Below are 21,227 nucleotides of genomic sequence, written 5' to 3' on the forward strand. Positions count from 1 at the left end.
CCTTTATTACTACTACTAGAATGTCTTTCCTTTTCAGAAGACTGACTTACGTTCTTAATGCTGCTGTAACAGAAATACCAAAAGTGGGCGGCTTTAACAAACAGAAATTGATTCTCTCACAGTTTAGGGTACCAGATCTAGGCAAGGCTAATCTGTCCACTCTGGGGGTATTCCTTGTCTCAGCTTTTTCCAGTGTTCTTTTTGGCATTTCTTGGCTTTCTCCACGTGGTATCTGTCTTCCCTGTTTTTGCTTGCTTGTCTCTGTGCCTAATCTGCTCTTTTTGTATCTCAGAAATGATTGGCATAAGCCACAGCATACACTGATAAGACTTCATTAACACAACAAAGAAAATCCTATTCCCAAGTGGGATTACATCCACGTATACACCAACACTCAGCCATCGAGTCGATTCAGACTCACAGCGACCCTACAGGATAGAGTACAACCGCACCATAGGGTTTCCAAGGAGCGCCTGGTGGATTTGAACTGCCGACCTTTTGGTTAGCAGCCGTAGCTCTTAACCACTACGCCACCAGGGCTTCCAACCACATGTACAGGGGTTAGGATTTACAACATATGTTTTACCAAAAACCAAAACCAAACCCATTGCTGTCGAGTCGATTTGGACTCATAGCTATCCTATAGGACAGAGTAGAACTGCCCCATAGGGTTTCCAAGGAGCAGCTGGTAGATTGAAACAGTTGCCTTTTGGTTAGCAGCTCAGCGACACGATTCATTCCATAGCAAAGACACTATTTTAATTTTTTTAGCAAAGGCCATTCTTGGCCTGCAATTCAGAACAGAGTCATTGACCCCAGATCTTAGCCAGGATGCTTTCAACATGTATGCGAACACATTTCTAGGATTATAACTGACTTCCTGGTGACACTTCTCCTCTAGTAATTGTTTTCCTTTCTTTCTGCAATCTACTTTCTGCTAATCTTCTGTAGCTGCTGCACACATGTATGTGCGCTCGTGAGCGTGCATGCACACACACGCACAGCCTCGCTGAACATCCTAAAACACATACGAACCCAACAAAATCATTACAGAAAATTAGTAGTGACTTTTTTTCATCTGTAAAACATGGATAATAATAGTACCCACCTCTAAGGACTGCTTTGAGGATAAAATATAGTAATGTAAGTAATTCACTTAAAATATGCCTGGCCGATGGTGTTAGCTGTTATTATTAACGTTACTATTCAGTCACTTCAGCTTGAAGTAATCTTTTCCCATATGTGGCTGTTAATATTAACTTTTAATATCAAGATTATTAAATGGTTCTATGTACTTAAAAGTTGCTACAGTAACCAAAGAGGGAAATACTACACCAACTAAAATACCCAGGTAGACTATGAAATCCACAGGCTGTAGATTGACAGAACAATTACCTTGTCCCTGAATGAACATTTTCTACCATTTATGAAACCATCCCATCCATGTCCAATATTTTCTGTTCAATAGCTTTCATATTTCATCAATCTTTTTTGTGTTTCCTGTGCCATTGGATCTGAAGTCTTTGTCAGTTAAAATAGACAACTAAATAACACCAACATTTTTATTGCCATTAGTTGGTGGAGAAATTCAACGGAAAACATTTTGCTCACTTATAATATTTTCAACACTTTAACATTTATGCCTCTTGTAATTAGCAATATTTAACAACCCACTGATGATTCAGAAGTACGAAAATGAACATAAGGTTTGCTCTAAAAGCCAAAGCCGATAATTGGAGAGATGGGTCTGAAGGTTTTAAACTGTTTAGAGAGCCTTTTGATATTTCTTTCTTATCTGCAGGGGGAAAGGAGCAGTGATGTCATTCATTCAATTAGAAAGCATATTATCAAGAACCAAAGATTAAACAGCGATGTGTAACACATTCTAGTTTATCTGTGGGAGTGTATAACTCAGGAAAACTTCCCACCGCCACCTAAAACATTTCAGCCAATTCCTTCTGGAGTTAACCTGGGCTTAACTCAATAAACATATTCTCAATCTACTAATCAAACCAACGACTACGTTCAGGAAGGTTGATCTGCTATAAAAATATTACATGTAAGATTAAAACAACCACCAGCTCCATTAAAAAACTTTAGAGAAATTACTTTGAGATTATGTGTTCTGTTGGATAATTAATTTCATTGTTCTCTCCTTGACATTCACAGTATAAATCTGTCTGAAAGAATGAAAGATCTGTAGAGTATGCAGAGACCTATGTTGTCGTTAGGTGCCGTCCAGTCGGCTCTGACTCATAGCGACCCTGCGTACAACAGAACGAAGCACTGCCCAGCCCACTACGTTAGACAATGTTCTACTGTTCATCAGGTTTTCACTGGTCAATTTTTTCCGTAGACCACCAGGTCCTTTTTCGTAGTCTGTCTTAGGCTGGAAGCTCCGCTGTCACCTGTCCACCGTGGGTGACACTGCCGGTATTTGAAATACTGGTTGCATAGCTTCCAGCATCACGGCAACACGCAAACCGCCACAACATGGCAAACTGACAGACAAGTGTGATAATACCTACAGTGGGTTACTTTTTAAAATTTTTTTTTCTGTTACGAAGTATGACAGAACAAAGCCTACGTGTACGTGTACCTATAAGAATCATAAATGGAATACCAGTTGAGTTGTTTCTGACTCATGGTGACCCCATGAGTGTCAGAGCCGAACTAGGCTCCTTGAGATTTTCAATGGGTAATTTTTCAGAAGTAAGCCAGGCCTTTCTTCCAAGGCACACAATGAAATACTAAGCAACTCAGAAAAAAAAAAAAAGATTGAGAAATTTATGAACTGATATGAAATTATCTTCAAGCTGTATTAAGTGAAAAAAAAAGTATAAAACAGTGTGTACAGCGTGGTATTATTTGTGTTCAAAGAAAGTGGGGGAAGAAAGCTTTTACTTCCCTACGCACACACTCTGGAAGGACCCAGAAGAAACTGTTGACATTGGTTGCTTCTAGGGAGGGAAACAGAGTGGTTGTGAAGCATGGAAGCTTTTCTCTGAAACTCTCTGTATCTTTTAAATTTGGAACAAAATGAATATATTCAACATTCTTAATTTTTTGAAATGGAAATAAAACAAAGCTGGAATCAATGTGATACGAGGGAGATGTTAAGAGAAATGAGAGACTGGAAACATCCCCAACCCCACCCATTTTTCTCCACAGCACTGTCCAAGACCATCTTCCAAGCTGTTTTCCCTGACCAGTTCAGTCCTGCGCGACCCACTCCTCCCCTCCCCTCGCTGACTTTTGTCATCCGTATAGTACTAAACGTGGGGTGGGCATTTTATTGTCACTAGTTTTTTTTTTTTCCTATATCACCAAATACAGTGTAATCTCCTTCAGGGCAGGACCATTTCATCAACCTTTTTTGAGCCCCAGCACTAAGCACAGGGACGTACACCTATTAAACAAAACAAAACAAAACAAAACCCCCATTGCCATCAAGTCGGCTCTGACTCATCGCGACCCTATAGGGACTCTATAGGACAGAGTAGAACTGCCCCATGGAATTTCCAAGGAGTGCATGGTAGATTCGAACAGCCAACCTTTTGGTTAGCGGCTGTAGCTCTTAACCACTACGCCACCAGCGTTCCCATACACATATTAGAGACTCTAAAAATATATATTAGGGACTCTAAATATATATATATATTTATGATGATGAGGGTTATGTGATTCAACTATAAACGACGACCATAATCTTCACAAATTGCTTCCAAACATCAGTCTGTGTACTTTTTACAGCCCCATAAAATAATAACATTCCTTATTTTAAAATGCAGGTTATAGAAGTAATGGAAATGTGAATAGATTTAATTTTAAAATAGCCGGGATTGCAGCAGAGCACAAATCAAAATAAGCAATGCCTTCTAGTTCTATAAAAAAAGTTGTTAGAGAGGGTAGGCAAAGCTGACCAACACAATTTTGAGTTTCTCTCATACATCACAGACTCCAAATGTCAACCAAAACTTTATCTGAAAGCATATTGTTAGTATTTCAAGCCATTTTCAGAAATGGCTTTCCATTAAAATATTAACAGCATTTTTCCATTTCTACTCTCTATTTCTCAGCAAGGCAAATTCTTGCTTGAAATATAATTTCATTTATTTCTAGCCAATTTACATACAAAGGATCCAGGGTCATTGTCTCTAGAGTTTGCAAGGAGGGGAAAGAGGAATACGTAGAAACAAAGAAAAAAATTGTTTTTATACAGAAAGATTGAAAAATTACACTCTTCCAGTTTTCAAAATGACTTGGAAATCTAGAAGACTCATCAACCCAACTTGAAAATGGAGTTATTTCTCACATTTTCTATAACACAAAAATATTGTTGGCTATAATTATGGATCTACAGACATTTAAATTTTCAAATCTGAAAAATAGGAATTGAAATTGTAAGCCCTTTCTGAAGAAATGGCGAGGAAAGAATGAGAAAGCTTTTACTGGAATCCATCTCTAAGCGACAAACCTGGTGGCCCCAGGGTTTACGTCAGTGATTCCCAAAATTTAAGTGACTAAGAAGCACTTAGCAAGTTTGGTGAAAACAGATTCCGGGGCCCCTCCTTCCAGAGGGTCTAATAACCTATTCTTTGAGAAACTGGTTTATATACTTGAGATCATTAACTTGAGGTCATTAAATTTCTTGGAAAATTCAAAGGTGCAAAATCAAGAGAGGTATGAAAAGAATTGTCCTTTCTATTTTATCTTTCAATGGGGTGTCCCGACAAGATTTATGGAACCAATAAAATGTGTGCTTTCCCTACAGTAGACAGTATTATAAAATGCCCATTGAGCCCCCTTGTTATCAGCTAGTTTTAGCAAAGAGAAAGAAGGATGCATCTATCATAGGGGATGGGTCACTGTGCAGTGTACAGTGCAGACCACTGTGCACTGTAGGGTGTAGACCATGGGGTGGTGTAGATCATTACACGGTGTAGTGGGCAGACCACAGTGCAGGAGACCCAGTGTACACTGTGCCCTGTAGGGTGTAGATCACTGTGCAGTGCCGTGTAGATCACTGTACAGCATAGGGAGCAGATTACTGTGCAGTGCAATGTATAGATTGCTGTACACTCTTGGAAGTATGTCACCATACATGGTAGAGACCTCTGTGTAGCATAGGGAGTAGGTCACTGTTGAGTGTAGTGTGTAGATCGCTGTACATGGCCAGGGGGAGATCACTGTGTGGTGTAGATCTCTATGCAGTGTAGAGAACAGATTGCTATGGTTTCTAGGGGTCACTCTGCAATGTATGTTATAGATAGATCACTGAGAGGTTCATCTGAAGTTAAAATTCACTCTCTTGAGCATAATGGTCCTTTATGTAGGAGCGATCTGTTTTTCAGCATTGGCTTTTCTTCAGTGTCCTTCCTGTGTCTTTGCTGGGGAGACATCTCAGAAGCAGTGTGCAGGCACCATGGAGCGTGAAGGCCACAGAGGACTTGATGCTGACTTTGGATGCTTTACAGTCTGGTGAAGTGGTAAACCACAGGGAGTATTATTGAAAACATGTACAGCAGAGTTTAATAAGGGCTGAGGCACAACCTTCATCGGAAAAAGGGATCAACGAGTGGTAAGAGTTTGCTAGAGAGAAGAGGGTGGCATTCCCAGGGAAGATGGATTAGGGGCTTTGTATTGTGGGCAGGGGAATCCAGGTGATGGAAGTAAAAAGTCTGTGCAAGCCTTGTTTGAAGTATCAAGCTCAAGGTAAGAGATGAGCCTAGAACAGCATTTCCTTCGATGTGTGTATGGTCAAGGACCATGTGTATCCATATCACCTGGGGGGTTTCTTTTTAAAAGCAGACTTTTGAGTCCCACCCTAGATCCACTGAATGATTTTGGGAATATGCATTTTTAACACATCATCCCAGGTGATTTTTAATTGCAGTAAGGTTTGAGAACTGCTAGCAAAGTGACCAAGATATGCTTGCAGGTCTGTAGAATCCAGACTGAAGCTGCAGGAACACAGATAGTGAGCCTGATTAAGAAGTTGTAACGCCCATCCCTGGTGCACTTAGTTATACCCGGGCTGATGTTGATGCCGTGAGCATGAACAAAGTAGAGCTAAGCACTGCTTGAAAACGGACTGGAGACTGTTAAAAAGAAAAAGCAAGGCATGACGAGGACCTTTGAAGACAGCACTGCCAAGCCAATTAGGGAATGGATCCAGATCTTCCTTGGTCTCACTCCTCCGCTTTTCCCGAGAGGAATGAGGGATGGATGGCATGGTGGATGGTCTGGGATCTTCTCCTCTGAGCTGGAAGCAGGAAATTCGGTCCTGCTAGTGACGAAACACAGATAATAAATCTCACTACTTCTCAGATGTTATGAAAAACACATATCCACAAATTTTATGGTAATTCTCAGTGCCTCCAAGCATGTAATTCCCCAGATGGAGAACTTTTAATGGGTTTCACTGCCTGTGGAATTAATCACAAACTTCTCTGCACAGCATTACCCATTATGTATCCTCACACACCTTCTGGTCTTGGCTTCCACCTATTTCTATACATCCCACAGGCAAACACTCCTCTGGCACGCCAGTCCCTTCGTCCATGTTGTCATCTGCAGCCAGAGGGCCTCCCTGCCCAGTCCACCAGACAACCAGCCACCATTTCTGTCTTTTCAAATCCTGCCTAATCCTTAAAGCCCTATCTCAAATGTCAACTCTTTCATAAAACCTTTCTGATCCCACCGCTCTCCAAATCCTCATAGCCTTGTATGAGGACTCATCACCTCCTACCTTGTGTTCTGGTTATTTGTGCACTAATCTATCCCTCTGCCTGGGCTGGAGGCTCCCTGAGAATGAGTTCTATGCTCTCATCTTTTCTGAAATCCCTCCTGAACCTTACAGAGCATATAGTAGCTGCTCAATAAATATTCATTGAACAAAATGGAACTCAGTAAATCCTTCAAGGCTCAATATGACATGCAGAATACAAATAGCTTATTAAGCTCAGAACAGTCCTGCTTAGTGAAAACGTGAATAAGGCATCAAAAACCTCATTGATATATAGGTAACTTGCCCTAGTCACTTACCGTCACTATCAGACAGAGTAAGGGTTTTTATGCCTGGGATTTCCCCCATGAATTTCAGAGCAAGGGTAGGCCTCTCCCATCTGCTCTGGTCTGCCCTCTTCATCCATCAGGCGCTGACAGCACCAATCTGTGAATACTTAGAGAGGCAGAAACCCAAGTCGACTAGTCTCTTTGTCTGGACACAGGGCTATTCAGGGAAACTGCATATTCATGGGTACCAATAAGTGTCAGCTGAGAACATGAACAAAAATGATTGAGTGCCCATTTCTCCATGAGAGCACCATTTGGAACAAAAGGCTGATTATCAAACCATTGACACAAAAGCGGAACACAGCTGATGGCATCTTTTTATTATGAGCTGAAGGTTTGCCGCTAACTTCATCCTGAGTTCTTCCTTCCCATGGTTTCAGGCACCCTATGATTACACTTGACTGACAGACCTTGGAAGCGGCACTTGTTAATTTACAAATTAGCCACAAAGTGCCTTATGAACAGTTGTTGGGCTCCCCTAGGCATAAGCCTTTGGTAGCTTAAGGACTCTGGCCTACTGGATTTGGAGAGAAATTATTCTATCAGCTCAGCACAATCTGGGAAAGCTTGTATGTACAGGCTACAGAGAACTGAAAATGCCTCTGACTGGCCTGTCTTTTGATTGAATTCAGAAATCATCTGTTGCCTCCAGCTGACCATTTCTAAAACTTCAAACTGATGTAGCTTTATTGAAACCCTGAGCTGGAATTGGTGTGCACAGAACAAAGACAAGACGTATAAATCTTCATTCCTCTCGTGAAGTAGCGCATTTTCTCAGCAGGAAAATATATGAAGTATTGCAGCAGAGACACTGTAGTGAGATAAAAAAATACAGTTTTTACCTTTTTCTTCCTTTTTTTAAACACCCCTGTGGCCAGAAACATACAGAGAGATGAAGATAATTTGTGCAAACAACAAAGGTCAATAGTCTTTTACCTTATTTTTTCTCTTGTATTGATGGAAACATAGGGAAACAAGGAGTTTCATCTGACTCTGGGCCAGAAACACTCATTCAGTTCTCTTCCAAGGAATTGGTGTAAGCATAAAGTTACAAAGATAGAAGAAAATGAACATACCTGGAGCCAGAAAGTGTTATGGATTACAGAACGTTCTCGCTTCAAGTAAGGGGACGAATGGTGCCATTCCTTAGGTCCCTACCACTTCACAACCCACCAATTGTACAAGACTGCTAGAGCTAGACCTGTGGGTCCCTCACGCTTCACCAGGATCTGTGTCCACTTGCCCCGCCTGACCTCTGGTACCATTCACCCCTGCACGGTCTCTCAGCGTTTTGTAATGGAATTTGTGCCTAGAGTATTACATTTTTTTTTTTCACATTTCCGTGTAGAATACTCTCAGTTTCAGAGAAAGGGAAAATAAAGGGTACAGTAAGGATGCAGGAAGTTGAGGCTCTCTGGTCAGAGTATCCAACAAAGCAAACTTTTTGGGAAGCAACTTTTGAACTGTTCCTGACTTTTGACTCCGTAAGTCTATTTCAGAGGATCTAGTCTTAGGACAAAATCTGATTAGTGAAGGGGTATTCAGGAAAAATATGATTATTGAATCTTTTGGGACACACTTGCCTTCTTACAAATTTAGAACTTCTCTATGGTGGTAGCCCCCAGGTATTAGTTGAGGAGCTCAATGAGCTGATTGGCCAGGGTATTGAAATGATTCTTTAGGTAGATATGGAAATCACCACGCACTCTTATGTCAAGCATTTCAGAAGGCATATCTCTTTTAATCTACACACAAACTCTTTGAAATTACTGTCTCCATTTTCCAGTTGACAAACAGGGGTACAGAAACCTATATAATAAGCTACTAATTGACAGAGCATTGAGCTCCGCACCCAGGCATTTCAAGTCCAGAGCTTGAGTGTTTAACCACTTTCTTTTACTGCAAGAGACACTAATCAATACGTATCCCCTCACCACCTACAGGCAAACACATCTCATTCCTCACTGAGACTCACTGCCACAGTGAGTCGCGAATGCCTGCCCAAGTGTGTTGTAGCCCTTAGTGATGAAGGTAGAAAATGGCTGAGAACTGTTGCTCTCATCAGGGCAGATCCCAGAGAAAATCTGGTCCTCAGTGCCCCAGGAACTCCTCCCTTGATGAAGTGATGTGTCCTGACAACTTTCCTCACAGTGATGTTTCTACCTGCCTTAACAGCAGAATGTTGTCATTGTTAGCTGCTGTTCATTTGCCCCCAACTCATGATGGCCCCATGCACAACAGAGCAAAATGCTGCCCGGTCCTTATGATCAGTTGTGGATTGCACCTCTGTGCTCCATGGGGTTTTCATTAGCTGATTTTCAGAATTAGATCACCAGGCCCTTCTTCCTAGTCTTTCTTAGTCTGGAAGCTAATTCAGCATCATAACAACATAACTGACAGATGGGTAGTGGCTGCGCATGAGGTGCATTGGCTGAGAGTTGAACCTGGCTCTCCTGCATGGAAGACAAGAATTCTACTACTGAACCACCGCTGTCTCCTTGAATAGCAGAACACTTACCAGAAATTCCTTCATTTTTATTTTAGAGAAATAGAATCAGTAAGGATCCTGGGTCATTGGTTTTTCCATCAATTCATTCATAAAATCTATTCTGTGCTGTAAGCTAGGGCTATGGAGACTAAAAGCATGTTCCAGTCTTCAAGGAGATCAGAATCCAGTCTAGGAAACAGACACGGAAGAAAATGATTCTAAGAATCATAAGCGATCTTAGAATGAGCAAGAGAATACAGATAGTCCGAGGTTACAACTATCATTAACCCATATCATATCCCGAATTTAATTTTCGAATTCTTGCTCTCAATTTTTTTTCTTAGAAGATAGCACTTTCCACAATATATATATATATACCAGAATAGCGGATCAAAGAAAACATCAGCACCACAAAAAAACAAAGCACTACAAAATGACAGTAATAAACTCACACCTATCAATAATCACACTAAACGTAAATGGCTTAAATACACCCATAAAGAGACAGAGAGTGACAGAATGGACAAAAAGAACAGGACTCATCAATATGCTGTCTACAAGAGACACATCTTAGAAACAAAGACATAAATTTATTAAAAATCAAAGAATGGAAAAAATCATAATATACATTTATGTCTCATTGATAGAGGATTCTGGTTAATCTTAAAATAATTGACTCTTTTAGTACATGCTCATTGTATGTTAATATTTAAATCAATTGTTTATCCACTCAACAGTCATCAATTAAGAGAAGGAGGAAGGGAAAACCAAGCTGGATTTTTTTATGTGTTACAGATAAGCCAAAAATGAAATAAAATGGGGAAAATATTTTTTAAAGCCACATTAAATAGATCCACATATTTGACAAATGATTTATATTATATGTAATTACAACATGCAATACAGTTTAGAATTTTTAGGCCTCTTACAGACGCATCCAAAGTTAAAATGTTTACTTTGATAAGGAAAACCTAATCATTTATGGAGCCCTGGTGGCGCAGTGGTTAAGTGGTTGGCTGCTAACCAAAAGGTTAGCAGTTCGAATCTACCAGCTGCTCCTTGGAAAACCTATGAGGCAGCTCTACTCTGTCCTATAGGGTCGCTATTAGTCAGAATTGAATTGATGGCAATGGGTATATTCATATATACAAACATTTAATTAACAAAGCATTATGTTGCTCAATTCTCAAGCAATGTCTTTATAACAATTTTAAAATTAAGTACCCATTTAACAAAAGTCATCAACATCTTGTCCTCTTACAGCTCATCTGGTCTCTCAAAGGTAACAGCAGCTTGAAGAAGATTCTGTAACTGAAGGTCCATCGACAGCCTCAATACTACTTGGGTTCGATCTCCCGCTTCAGATATGGGAACTCGGAATAACTTTTGCAGCCAGTCCAGGTACAGAAACACTCAGATAGGGACACTGTTAGAAGAAAGAGCAAGGTGCCTTCTCTGATCAAACACTCATATACCTCTCTCAGGTGGGATCACAGAGGTAAAACTCTGGGAGCTTTTAGAAAAGTGTTGTCCAAAACAAGTAATGGTATTGCAGAGGGCTTATTATTCCCTATCACACCTTGCCACTTTCTGACTCTGAGACCTTGGACTTTCTACCCCAAGCCTTATTGTTCTCATCAGTATGTAAGAATAATAATACTTACATCCTAAGATTGTGATGAGGATTGCTTGGGAGAAGCATATATAAGGAAACCCTGGTTGCCCAGTGGTTAAGCGCTATGGCTGCTAACCAAAAGGTCAGCAGTTCAAATCCACCAGGTGCTCCTTGGAAACCCTATGGGGCAGTTCTACTCTGTCCTTTAGGGTCACTATGAGTCGGAATCAACTCGACCGCAATGGGTTTGTTTGGTTAGTGTATGTAAGGAGTCCCTGGCTAATGCAAATGGTTAACACGCTTGGCTACTAACCAAAAGGTTGGAGGTTCCAGTCCACCTAGAAGCACCAGAAGAAAGGCCTGGTGATCTACTTCTGAAAAATCAGCCATTGAAAATCTTATGGAGAGCAGCTCTACTCTGACACACATGGGGTCGCCGTGAGTTGGACTCGACTGGACAGCAACTGGTGTTTTAGTGCATGTAAAGTACCATGCTCGACGTGTCTTAGATCCCCCATTGTCTCCTCCTCTTCCCAGCTTTCTTGATTAGGTGGGGATCCCAAAGGTAGTGGTATGAGAATTGTTTACTGTGATCTGATGCCAGGCTGAATGCATAGTTGTAGTTGTTAGGTGCCATTGAGTTGGTTCCGACTCATAGCGCCCCCATGTATAACAACAGAACAAAACTTTGCTCAGTCCTGTGCCATCCTCACAATCGTAGGTATGTTTGAGCCCATTATTGCAGCCACTATATCAATCCATCTTGTTGAGGGGCCCCCTCTTCTTCACTGACCCTCTACCAAGCATGATGTCCTTCTCCAGGTATTGGTTGCTCCTGATAATATGTCCAAAGTAAGCGAGACAAAGTCTTGCCATCCTCCCATCTAAGAAGCATTCTGGCTGTACTTCTTCCAAGACAGATTTGTTTATTCTTCTGGCAGTCCGTGGTATATCCAAGCCACCATGTGTCTGTTTGTTGTGCTGTGATGGCTTGTGTGTTGCTGTGATGCTGGAAACTATACCACCAGTATTTCAAACACTAGCAGGGTCACTCATGGTGGATAGGTTTCAGAGGAGTTTCCAAACTAAGACAGACTATAAGGTCTGGTGATCTACTTCTGAAAAAAATAATAATATCTGGTGAAAACTTTATGGATAGCAGCAGAACACTGAACATACCACGATGCATTAGCTATGAAAATTATGAAATAACAATACAAAAGCACAACAATCCTTTATGGGCTGTTTGCTAGTTTTCAAAGCAGTACCATGTCTATTATACCATCTGATCCTCACAGAAATCCTGCTAAATGATCCTAAAAGATGCCATCAATGAAGCTGTGGATTTAAAGACAAAATGTGAAAAGATGCGGTGCGTGACTAGGCAGGAAGATGATGAAGGATTTAAACTGTGGAAAGGAAAAAAGCAAAAAGCCTTTTAATATTTTCTTTCCAGGGAGATGACTGTGCTCTCACAGCCTACATGTGCATATGTGTGCATTTTTGAGAAACCTACAGAACGCATGTGCACACTGGGGATGAAGGCAGGAGGTGGCTGAGACAGGGGCCCGAAGATATTTCTTGAAGAAGAAGAGAGTAAGTACGCAGCATCTGCACCGCCTCGGTATGCATTACCTGTGGTCAGAAATTCGTCACACATGCCTGCCTTCCCTCCGCCCTCTCCTCCTCCCTACCAAAGCAAAAGCATAGCGTGAAGGCCTTTCTGTGGACAGGGAGGACAGAATGACGGGAACTCGAAGGTGAGGGAAAATGAGGCAGCCAAGGGTATCCCGAGGCTCCTTGTTTGGGATGGAAAATAAAGGCACTTTAATTTGTGTATATGTGACAGCTGCAGAAATGGGACATGGTGAATACACTGTGTCAAAACGGAATTACTCTATCTTACTTCTAATGCTTAGGAAATGCTGGAGTGGGGTGGAGGACAGTGGAGACAGTCTCCTTGCCTCCCTCAGTCCATCACAATGGAATTTAACACTTCACCTGTGCTGTTCCTGGCATTGAGATCCTTTTAGAAACCTATTGATGAAGACATGGGCTGAATTTACTTAAAAGCTTTGGGAGAACTTGACATATTTTTGATATCTGAAATAGCAAACGTCTGAAATCTCACTAAACATTGCCTTTGCTGCTTCATCAAAGCAGGTTATTTATAAACCTGGAAAGTGTAAGTTGAATACGATGTAAGCGACGATGGCCAGCGGGTTGGCTTGCCGGGTGACTTCCTCGGCCTGGTTGCTGCGGCTGCGTTGCTCATCCCGTGGGTTTGTAGGCATGCTGGACTCGCACGCAGAAAGACTGCATTTCCATGCTCTTAATTGGGCCCCTTAAGCACAGTGCCTCGTCAGGCATTAAGTACAGATCTTTATACCTCATCAGTGGTTATTTCTTTTGCTTTGAGACAATTTTCAGAAAACTAAAAGGCAGATGTACATCTGGAAAAGACCATACTTCATCAAGGAGAGGGGCGGGGTAGGCATATTTCTGTCTTTCCTAAAAGGGGGAATTAATGACTGTGTTGCCGGGATCTGATGCATACCATCAGCAGGGGAGAAGGAAGCAAAAAGGGTAAATGTGAGTAACAATAACTTGTGGGAGAAAGCACCAGCCCTAGACTTTACATGCTATCTTGACTCAGTAGTTCTCTCTCTTCTTGACATTTTTAAAAAAATTTACTATTACTGATTATAAATGTAATGCATGCTCATTATGGAAAAAAAGGTAAACGACAAAGTATAAAAATTAATAAATATAAAATTGACCTGTAATTACACCATCAGTACACAATGACAACTAATATTTTGATGTATTTTATTCCAATCATTTGTTATTTATTTTTAGATATCAGTATTAGGTGGAGTTTCTGTTCACTATTTCTTAATTTAACCCTATAAAAAAATCAGTTGTCGTCGAGTCAGCTGCAACTCATGGCAACCCCTTGTATGTCAGAGTAGAACCGTGCTCCACAGGTTTTCAATGGCTGATTTTTCAGAAGTAGATAGCCAGAACTTTCTTCCAAGTTACCTCTGAGTAGACCCAAACCTCCAACCTTTCAGTTAACAGTACAGAGGAGTAACTTATTACACTACCATATATTCTTCTACAACATTGATGTTAGAGTCTGTGCAACAGTCCAATGGGTACACTTCATTGTGTGGCTATTTCAGCATGAATTTGATCAGTACCCTATTTTTTGGACATTTAAATTGTTTCTCTTTTTTTTTCTGTTAATAAGCATTTATACATATAAATTCTTGCCTCGTTTTTCAATTATTTCCTTATAATAGAGTTCTAAAATTAGAATTGCAGGATTAAATACATGCAACTTTTTCTATTTTCAGGATCAGGTAGTTCCTTACGTACATAGCTCACATAACTCAATTTTCCTTCTCTTGAACAGGGAGGAGGGAGGGATGGGTATGCTAGGCAAAATCAAAACACAACAAAAAAACAGTTGCCATGGAGTCGACTCTGACTCACGGAGACCCCATGTGTGTCAGAGCACAGCTGTGCTCCATGAGTTTTTCGATAGCTGTTCACCAGGCCTTTCTTCTGAACTGCCTTGGTGAACTCAAACCACCAACATTTTGGTTAGTAGCTGAACACGTTAACTGTTTCTACCACTTCCAAAACCAAAAAAAAAAAAAAAACTTGTTGCTATCAAGTTGATTCCAACTCGTAGTGACCCTATAGGACAGAGTAGAACTGACCTATAGGGTTCCCAAGGCTGTAATCTTTCATGGAAGCAGACTGCCACATCTTTCTCCTGCGAAGCTGGTGGGTTCGAACCACCGACCTTTCAGTTAGCAGCTGAGTGCTTAACCCACTGCACAACCAGGGCTCCTTTTACCACCCCAAAAGGCAGGCCTACATAACTTCTTTTTAATGATTAGTTCAGAACTTCTAAGAAAAATATGACCAAAATTCTTCCCTGCACCATTCTGCCATCTATTTCTTGATGACAGGAATTCTTTTAACAAGAAACCGAGTCTTTTATTACAAAATAGATGTAAGTCTTATGTTGTAAATAGCTACGGGGAAGAAACTCTTTAACTTAAATCCATGAGGTGCGTATCATTTATTTAAATAATGTGTTCCATTCCAATATCGGCGTAAATTTTATAAAAATTACAGAGAGCAGAGCATTAAGTATAATTTTGATAGGAAAGAAAAGATACTCAGAGCTGTCCTGCCCCTTACTGTTCCCTCCCCCCCAAAAAAAATCTTTAAGGACTGGCTTCGTACCTAATAAGATCCTGGGTTAAGTGTTCGGCTGATGACCAAAAGATTGGTGGTTCGATCCCACCCAGCAGCTCCAAAGTAAAAAGACCTGGTGATCTGCTACCATAAAGATTGCAGTCTAGAAAACCCTATGGTGCATTTCTACTTGTTACATGGGATCTCTATGAGTCGGAATCCATTCCACAGCACCTAACTACAACAACAACGTGCTTGCCAACTTGTACAAGGAAAGGTCCTGGAAGCTCCCTAGACACATCCAAACTCCCTGAGGGACTGAATTGCTGGGCAGAAGGGTGTGGGGACCATGATCTTGGGGAACAGCTAGCTGAATTGGCATAAAACAGCTTTTGAAGACAATGTTCTACCTTAGTGAGTAGTGTCTGGGGTCTTAAAAGCCTGTGAGCAGCCATCTAAAATACTCCACTGGCCTCACCCCTTCGAGAGCAAGGGAGAATGAAGAGAACAGGATACAAGGAAAAGATTAGTCTGCAGGACTAATGGACCACGGCTACCAAGGCCTCCACCAGACTGAGTCCAGTATAGCTAGATGGTGCCTGGCTACCACCACTTACTGCTCTGACTGCGATCACAACAGAGGGTCCTGGACAGAGCTGGAGAAGGATGTAGAACAAAATTCTAACACACAAAAAAAGACCAGATTTACTGGCCTGACAGAGACTGGAGAAACCCAGAGAGTATGGCTCTCTGACACCCTTTTAACTCAGTGGTGAACTCACTCCTGAGGTTCACCATTCAGCCGGGTATTGGACAGCCCCATAAAACAAAATGGGACTGATGAGGCACAGTAGTCCAGGGACAAGGACTAAAAGGCAGGAGGGAACAGGAAAGCTGGTGATAGGGAACCCAAGGTTGAGAAGGGACAGTGCTGACATGTCGTGGGGTTGTTAACCATTGTCATAGGGCAATACGTGTACTAACTGTTTAATGAGAAACTATTTGTTCTGTAAACTGTCGACTAAGGTACAAAAAAGAAAAAAAAGAATTATCTATGTGAGATCAAATTGACAACAGCAACTCAAAAGGTTGGCTAGGAAGCCTAGGGGATAGTGAGTTGAAGACGATGATGGAATAATTTGGAAAAGGATAGTGAGAATAGCAGCACAACTGGAAGAACATAATCGATGTCACTGAAATGTATGTGTAAAAAATTTTTAAATAGTGTAACTTTGGCTATGTATATTTTCACCAAAAAAAAAAAAAGAAGTCCTCCAAGGTCAAGAAGGGAGAGTGTTGACATGTCATGGGGTTGTTAACCAATGTCATAAAACAATATGTGTACTGACTATTTAATGAGAAACTGTTTGTTTTGTAAACCTTCATCTAAACAACAATAAAAAAAAATTTATAAATATAAAAAACAAGAACAACATGCTTGCCTTGAGGGACTTCTGCTTCAGCTAAGCTAGATTGACAGAGACTGGATTTACCGCCCTGCCTGAAGCAACAACAACAAACATATATGTAACAATGATTTCCAGAACACTGGGCATTAGGTGATGTCTTAGTCATCTAGTGCTGCTAAAACAGAAATACCACAAGTGGATGGTTTTAACAAGGAGAAATTTATTCTCTCATAGTGTAGTAGTCTAGAAGTTCAAATTCAGGGCATCGGCTCCAGAGGATGGCTTGCTTTCTCTGTCTGCTCCGGAGGAAGGTCCTTGTCATCAATCCTCTTCTGGACTAGGAGCTTCTCTGTGCAGGAACCCCTGGCCCAAAGGATGTGCTCTGCTCCTGGCGCTATTTCTTGGTGGTATGAGAACCCCCACTCTATGCTCACTTCCCTTTCGTTTTATCTCTTATAAGATAAAAGGAGGTACAGGCCACACTCCAGGGAAATTCCCTTTACATTGGATCAGGGATGTGACCTGCGCAATGGTGTTACTTCCCACCCTAATCCTCTTCAACATAATCCAATCTTCCCTCATTAACCACAGGCAGCGATTAGGATTTACAATATATAGGAAAATTATATCAGTCACAAAATGGAGGACAACCACACAATACTAGGACTCACGGACACAGTTCAATCCATGACAGGTGACACGTGAGAATGATTCCCTGAGAGATGGAAAACAAAAGAGATAAGTCTTAGGATTGCCCAAGTTTACTGCCTACAGAGAGTTTCTAAGCTACAGTCATGAGAGGGGAAACCCAAGCAGAAACCAGCAGACACCCTGAGATGAAAGGGCAGAGCTGACAGTCTGGGAAGACCAAAGTAATCGGAATTCAAAAGACTGATGCCAGAGAATAGAGAACTGCACAGAGAAGGAAACCTAGGGATGTGCAAAGGGTTCCCCTGAGTATTAAGCAGAATTCTGATCACATGAGGAACATACTCAAGACCATGAAAAGAAATATTTGAAAGGAATAGAGGAAATTGACATAGGCATGGGAATAGACCCTGTTCCCACCAACCAGACAGGAACCCTCATAATTCATGGAGCACTGGGTAGTAGCATAATCAAAAGGGCCTTGCCTCAGTAATGAGGAATAATTGACCCTGGACTAAAAGGTAGTCCGGATGTTATTCATGAAAAGAAATTCAGTTCTGATACATGCTATGACATGGATGAACCTTGGAACCTTTATGCTGAGTGAAATATGTCAGACACAGAAGGACAAATATTGCATGATCCACTTACGGAAAATACCTAGAAGAGGCAAAGGTATATAGAGATCAAAGGTTATTAGTGGTTTCAAGGAGTGGGAGGCAGAGGAAGTGGGGAGTCATTATTTAGGGGGCACTGCATTTCTGTGAAGGGTGATGGAAAAACTTGGAGATGGATAGTGGTGGTGGTTGCACAACATGCTGAATGTAATTAATGTCACGGAGTTGTACACGTGAAAGTGGTTAAAAAGGCAAACGTTTTGTCACATACATTTCACCACAATAAAAAATTATACACACACACACATATAATAAGTATTATATAGGAAAAAATGTAGTATTGTGGTAAAAAAAAGCTACTCTGGTACTATGTATGATATCTTAAAAGCAAGACACAAATCGTTCAGACTGTTTCCAAGTTATTTGATTATGTGCCAGAACAAATCTCAAGAATATTTACAGGAATACAAAAATATCCAACACAAACAAGGTAAAATTCATACGGGGTTGCTATGAGCCAAAAATCGACTTGGCAACACCTAACAATACCTATAGATATATAGATATATACATCTTCTTAATATTTGAATCTCTTTAAAATATAATTTACTGTTTTAAAAAATAATAACAATGTATGTTGGGATTTATAAGATATGTATAAGGAAAATGTATGACCAAAATAGCATAAAGCCTTAGGGGGAGAAACAGAGTAATACTACTCTAAGGCTCTTACACCATGTGTAAAGTGCTCTGTTGCTGTTGTTGTACTGCTGTTGAGTAGATTTCGACTCATAGTGATCCTATATGACAGAGTAGAAAGGCCCCATAGGCCTTCTTGGGCTGTAGTCTTTATAGTAGAAGATCTCCAGGCCTTTTCTCCCACAGAGCAGCTGGTGGGTTCAAACCATCAATCTTTTTTCGGTCAGCAGCTGTGCACTTAACCATTGTGCCACCAGGGCTCCTTAACTGCTATACTAGTACTTAAAGACAGACTGTGAAAAGTTAAAAAATATAGACTAAAAATACTGAAAAACCAAACCCCTTGCTGTCAAGTCGATTCCAACTTATAGCAACCCTATAGGACAGAGTAGAACTGCCTCATAGGTATTCCAAGGAAAGGCTGGTAGATTTGAACCACCGACTTTTTGGTTAGCAGCCATAGCTCTTAACCACTATGCAATCAGGGTTTCCAAATATACTAAAGCAACCACTAAAATAATAAAACAAAGCATAATAGCTAATAAGCCAACAAAAGAGATAAAAAAAGAATCATAAAAAATAATAATAAAAGGTAGCAAAAAAAAAAAAAAAAAGAAGAGGAAGTAACAAAGAATAAATGGAAGAAAATAAGTAGCAAAATTATAGACTTGAACCTAACCCTATCAATAATCACATTGGTTTAAATGGTCAGAGATTGTCAGATTGGATTGAAAAAGCAAGACCCAACTATATACTAACTATAAGAAACACATTTTAAATATAAAGACAGAAGTGGATTGAAAGGAAAGGATAGAAAAAGTGATATTAACACTAATAAAAAGAAACCTGAAGTGGCTCTATTAATATCAAAGTAGATTTCAGAACGAAGAAAATTACCAGGGATAAAGAAGGCCCTTCCATAATGATAAGCTCTGGAGCCCTGGTGACACAGTGGTTAAGAGTTTGGCTGCTAACCAAAAGGTCAGCAGTTCGAACCCACCAGCAGCTCCTTGGAAACTCTTTGAGGTAGTTCTTGAGTGTCCTACAGGGTCAGTATGAGTCAGAATCAACTGGACGGCAATGGCTTTCCATAATGATAAAAGGTCAAATTGTTAAGAAAAAATAATAATCCTAAACATTGCAGCAGCTATAACAGTGGTTCAAAAACGCATGAAGCAAAACTATTAGAACTGCAAGGAAAAAGAGAGAAAGCCATAATTGTAGTCATCAATTTCAACAACTCTCTGTCAATATTTGACAGCACAAGTACAGAAAATTGAGAAGGACACAGAAACTTGAAAAACACTATCAACCAACTTGACCTATCTGACGTGTATATATCATTTGACCCAACAACAGCAGAATAAACATTCTTTTCAAGTGCACATGAAACAAACCAAGATAAACTACATTCAGGACTACGAAATGAATCCCAATAAATTTAAAGATTTTAAGTCATACATAAGATGTTCTCTTACCACAATGGAATGAAATAAGAAATCAGTAACAGAGAGACATCTGAAAAATACCAAGTAACACACTTCAAAATAACTTATGAATAAAAAAATAATCAAAAGATAAATTGGAATATATTTTTAACTGAATAAAAAGAAAAACTATGAATATTTGTGGGATGCCACTAAAGCAGTAGTTAGGGGAAATTTTATAGCACTAGGTCATTATGAGTCAGAATCGACAAGACGGCAATGGATTTGGTTCTTTTTTTTTGTCTAAGTATCAATATAAAAAAAGAAAGAAAAAAAGAAAGGTCTTGAACTAATGACCATAGCCTGTATCATAAAAAGAACAAATTAAACCCAAAATAAGGAGATAATAAATACCACAGCAGAGTTGATAAAATTAATAAAAAAAAAAAAAAAAAGAGAGAGACAACTCAATGAAACCAAATGCTAGTTCTTTAAGAAAATAAATAAAATTGATAGAACTCTAGCCTGACCAGGAAAAAAAGAGAGAAGACATAACTAACCAATATCAGGAATGAGAGAGGTGATATTACTGAAGATTCTAACAAAAAGAACAGAAGAATATTATCAACAACTGCATACCAATACATTTGTCAACTTTGATAAAATGGAAGAATTTCTTGAAAGACACACACTAACTCAAGCAAACTCAAGAAGACATACCCCAAACCAAATCTGTTGCCATCAAGTTGATTCCAATTCATAGCAACCCTACCGCAGGTAAGCTAAATAATCATATGTCTCTGAAATAGAATTTTTAGTTTAAAATACTGGAAACAACCAAAAGGACAGCAACAAAATAACTCCAGACCCAAATGACCTCACTAGTGAATTCTATCAAACACTTAAAGAAGAATTAAAACCAGTTCTACAGGATCTCTTTGAGAAATTAAGAGAAAAGAACATATCCAAATTTATTTTGTGAGGCCAATATTATCCTAATTCCAAAACCAGGCAAAAATGTTACAAGAAAAG

The sequence above is a fragment of the Trichechus manatus genome, unplaced genomic scaffold (assembly GCF_000243295.1).
Source record: "Trichechus manatus latirostris isolate Lorelei unplaced genomic scaffold, TriManLat1.0 scaffold00004, whole genome shotgun sequence".
NCBI classification, from domain to species: Eukaryota; Metazoa; Chordata; class Mammalia; order Sirenia; family Trichechidae; genus Trichechus; species Trichechus manatus.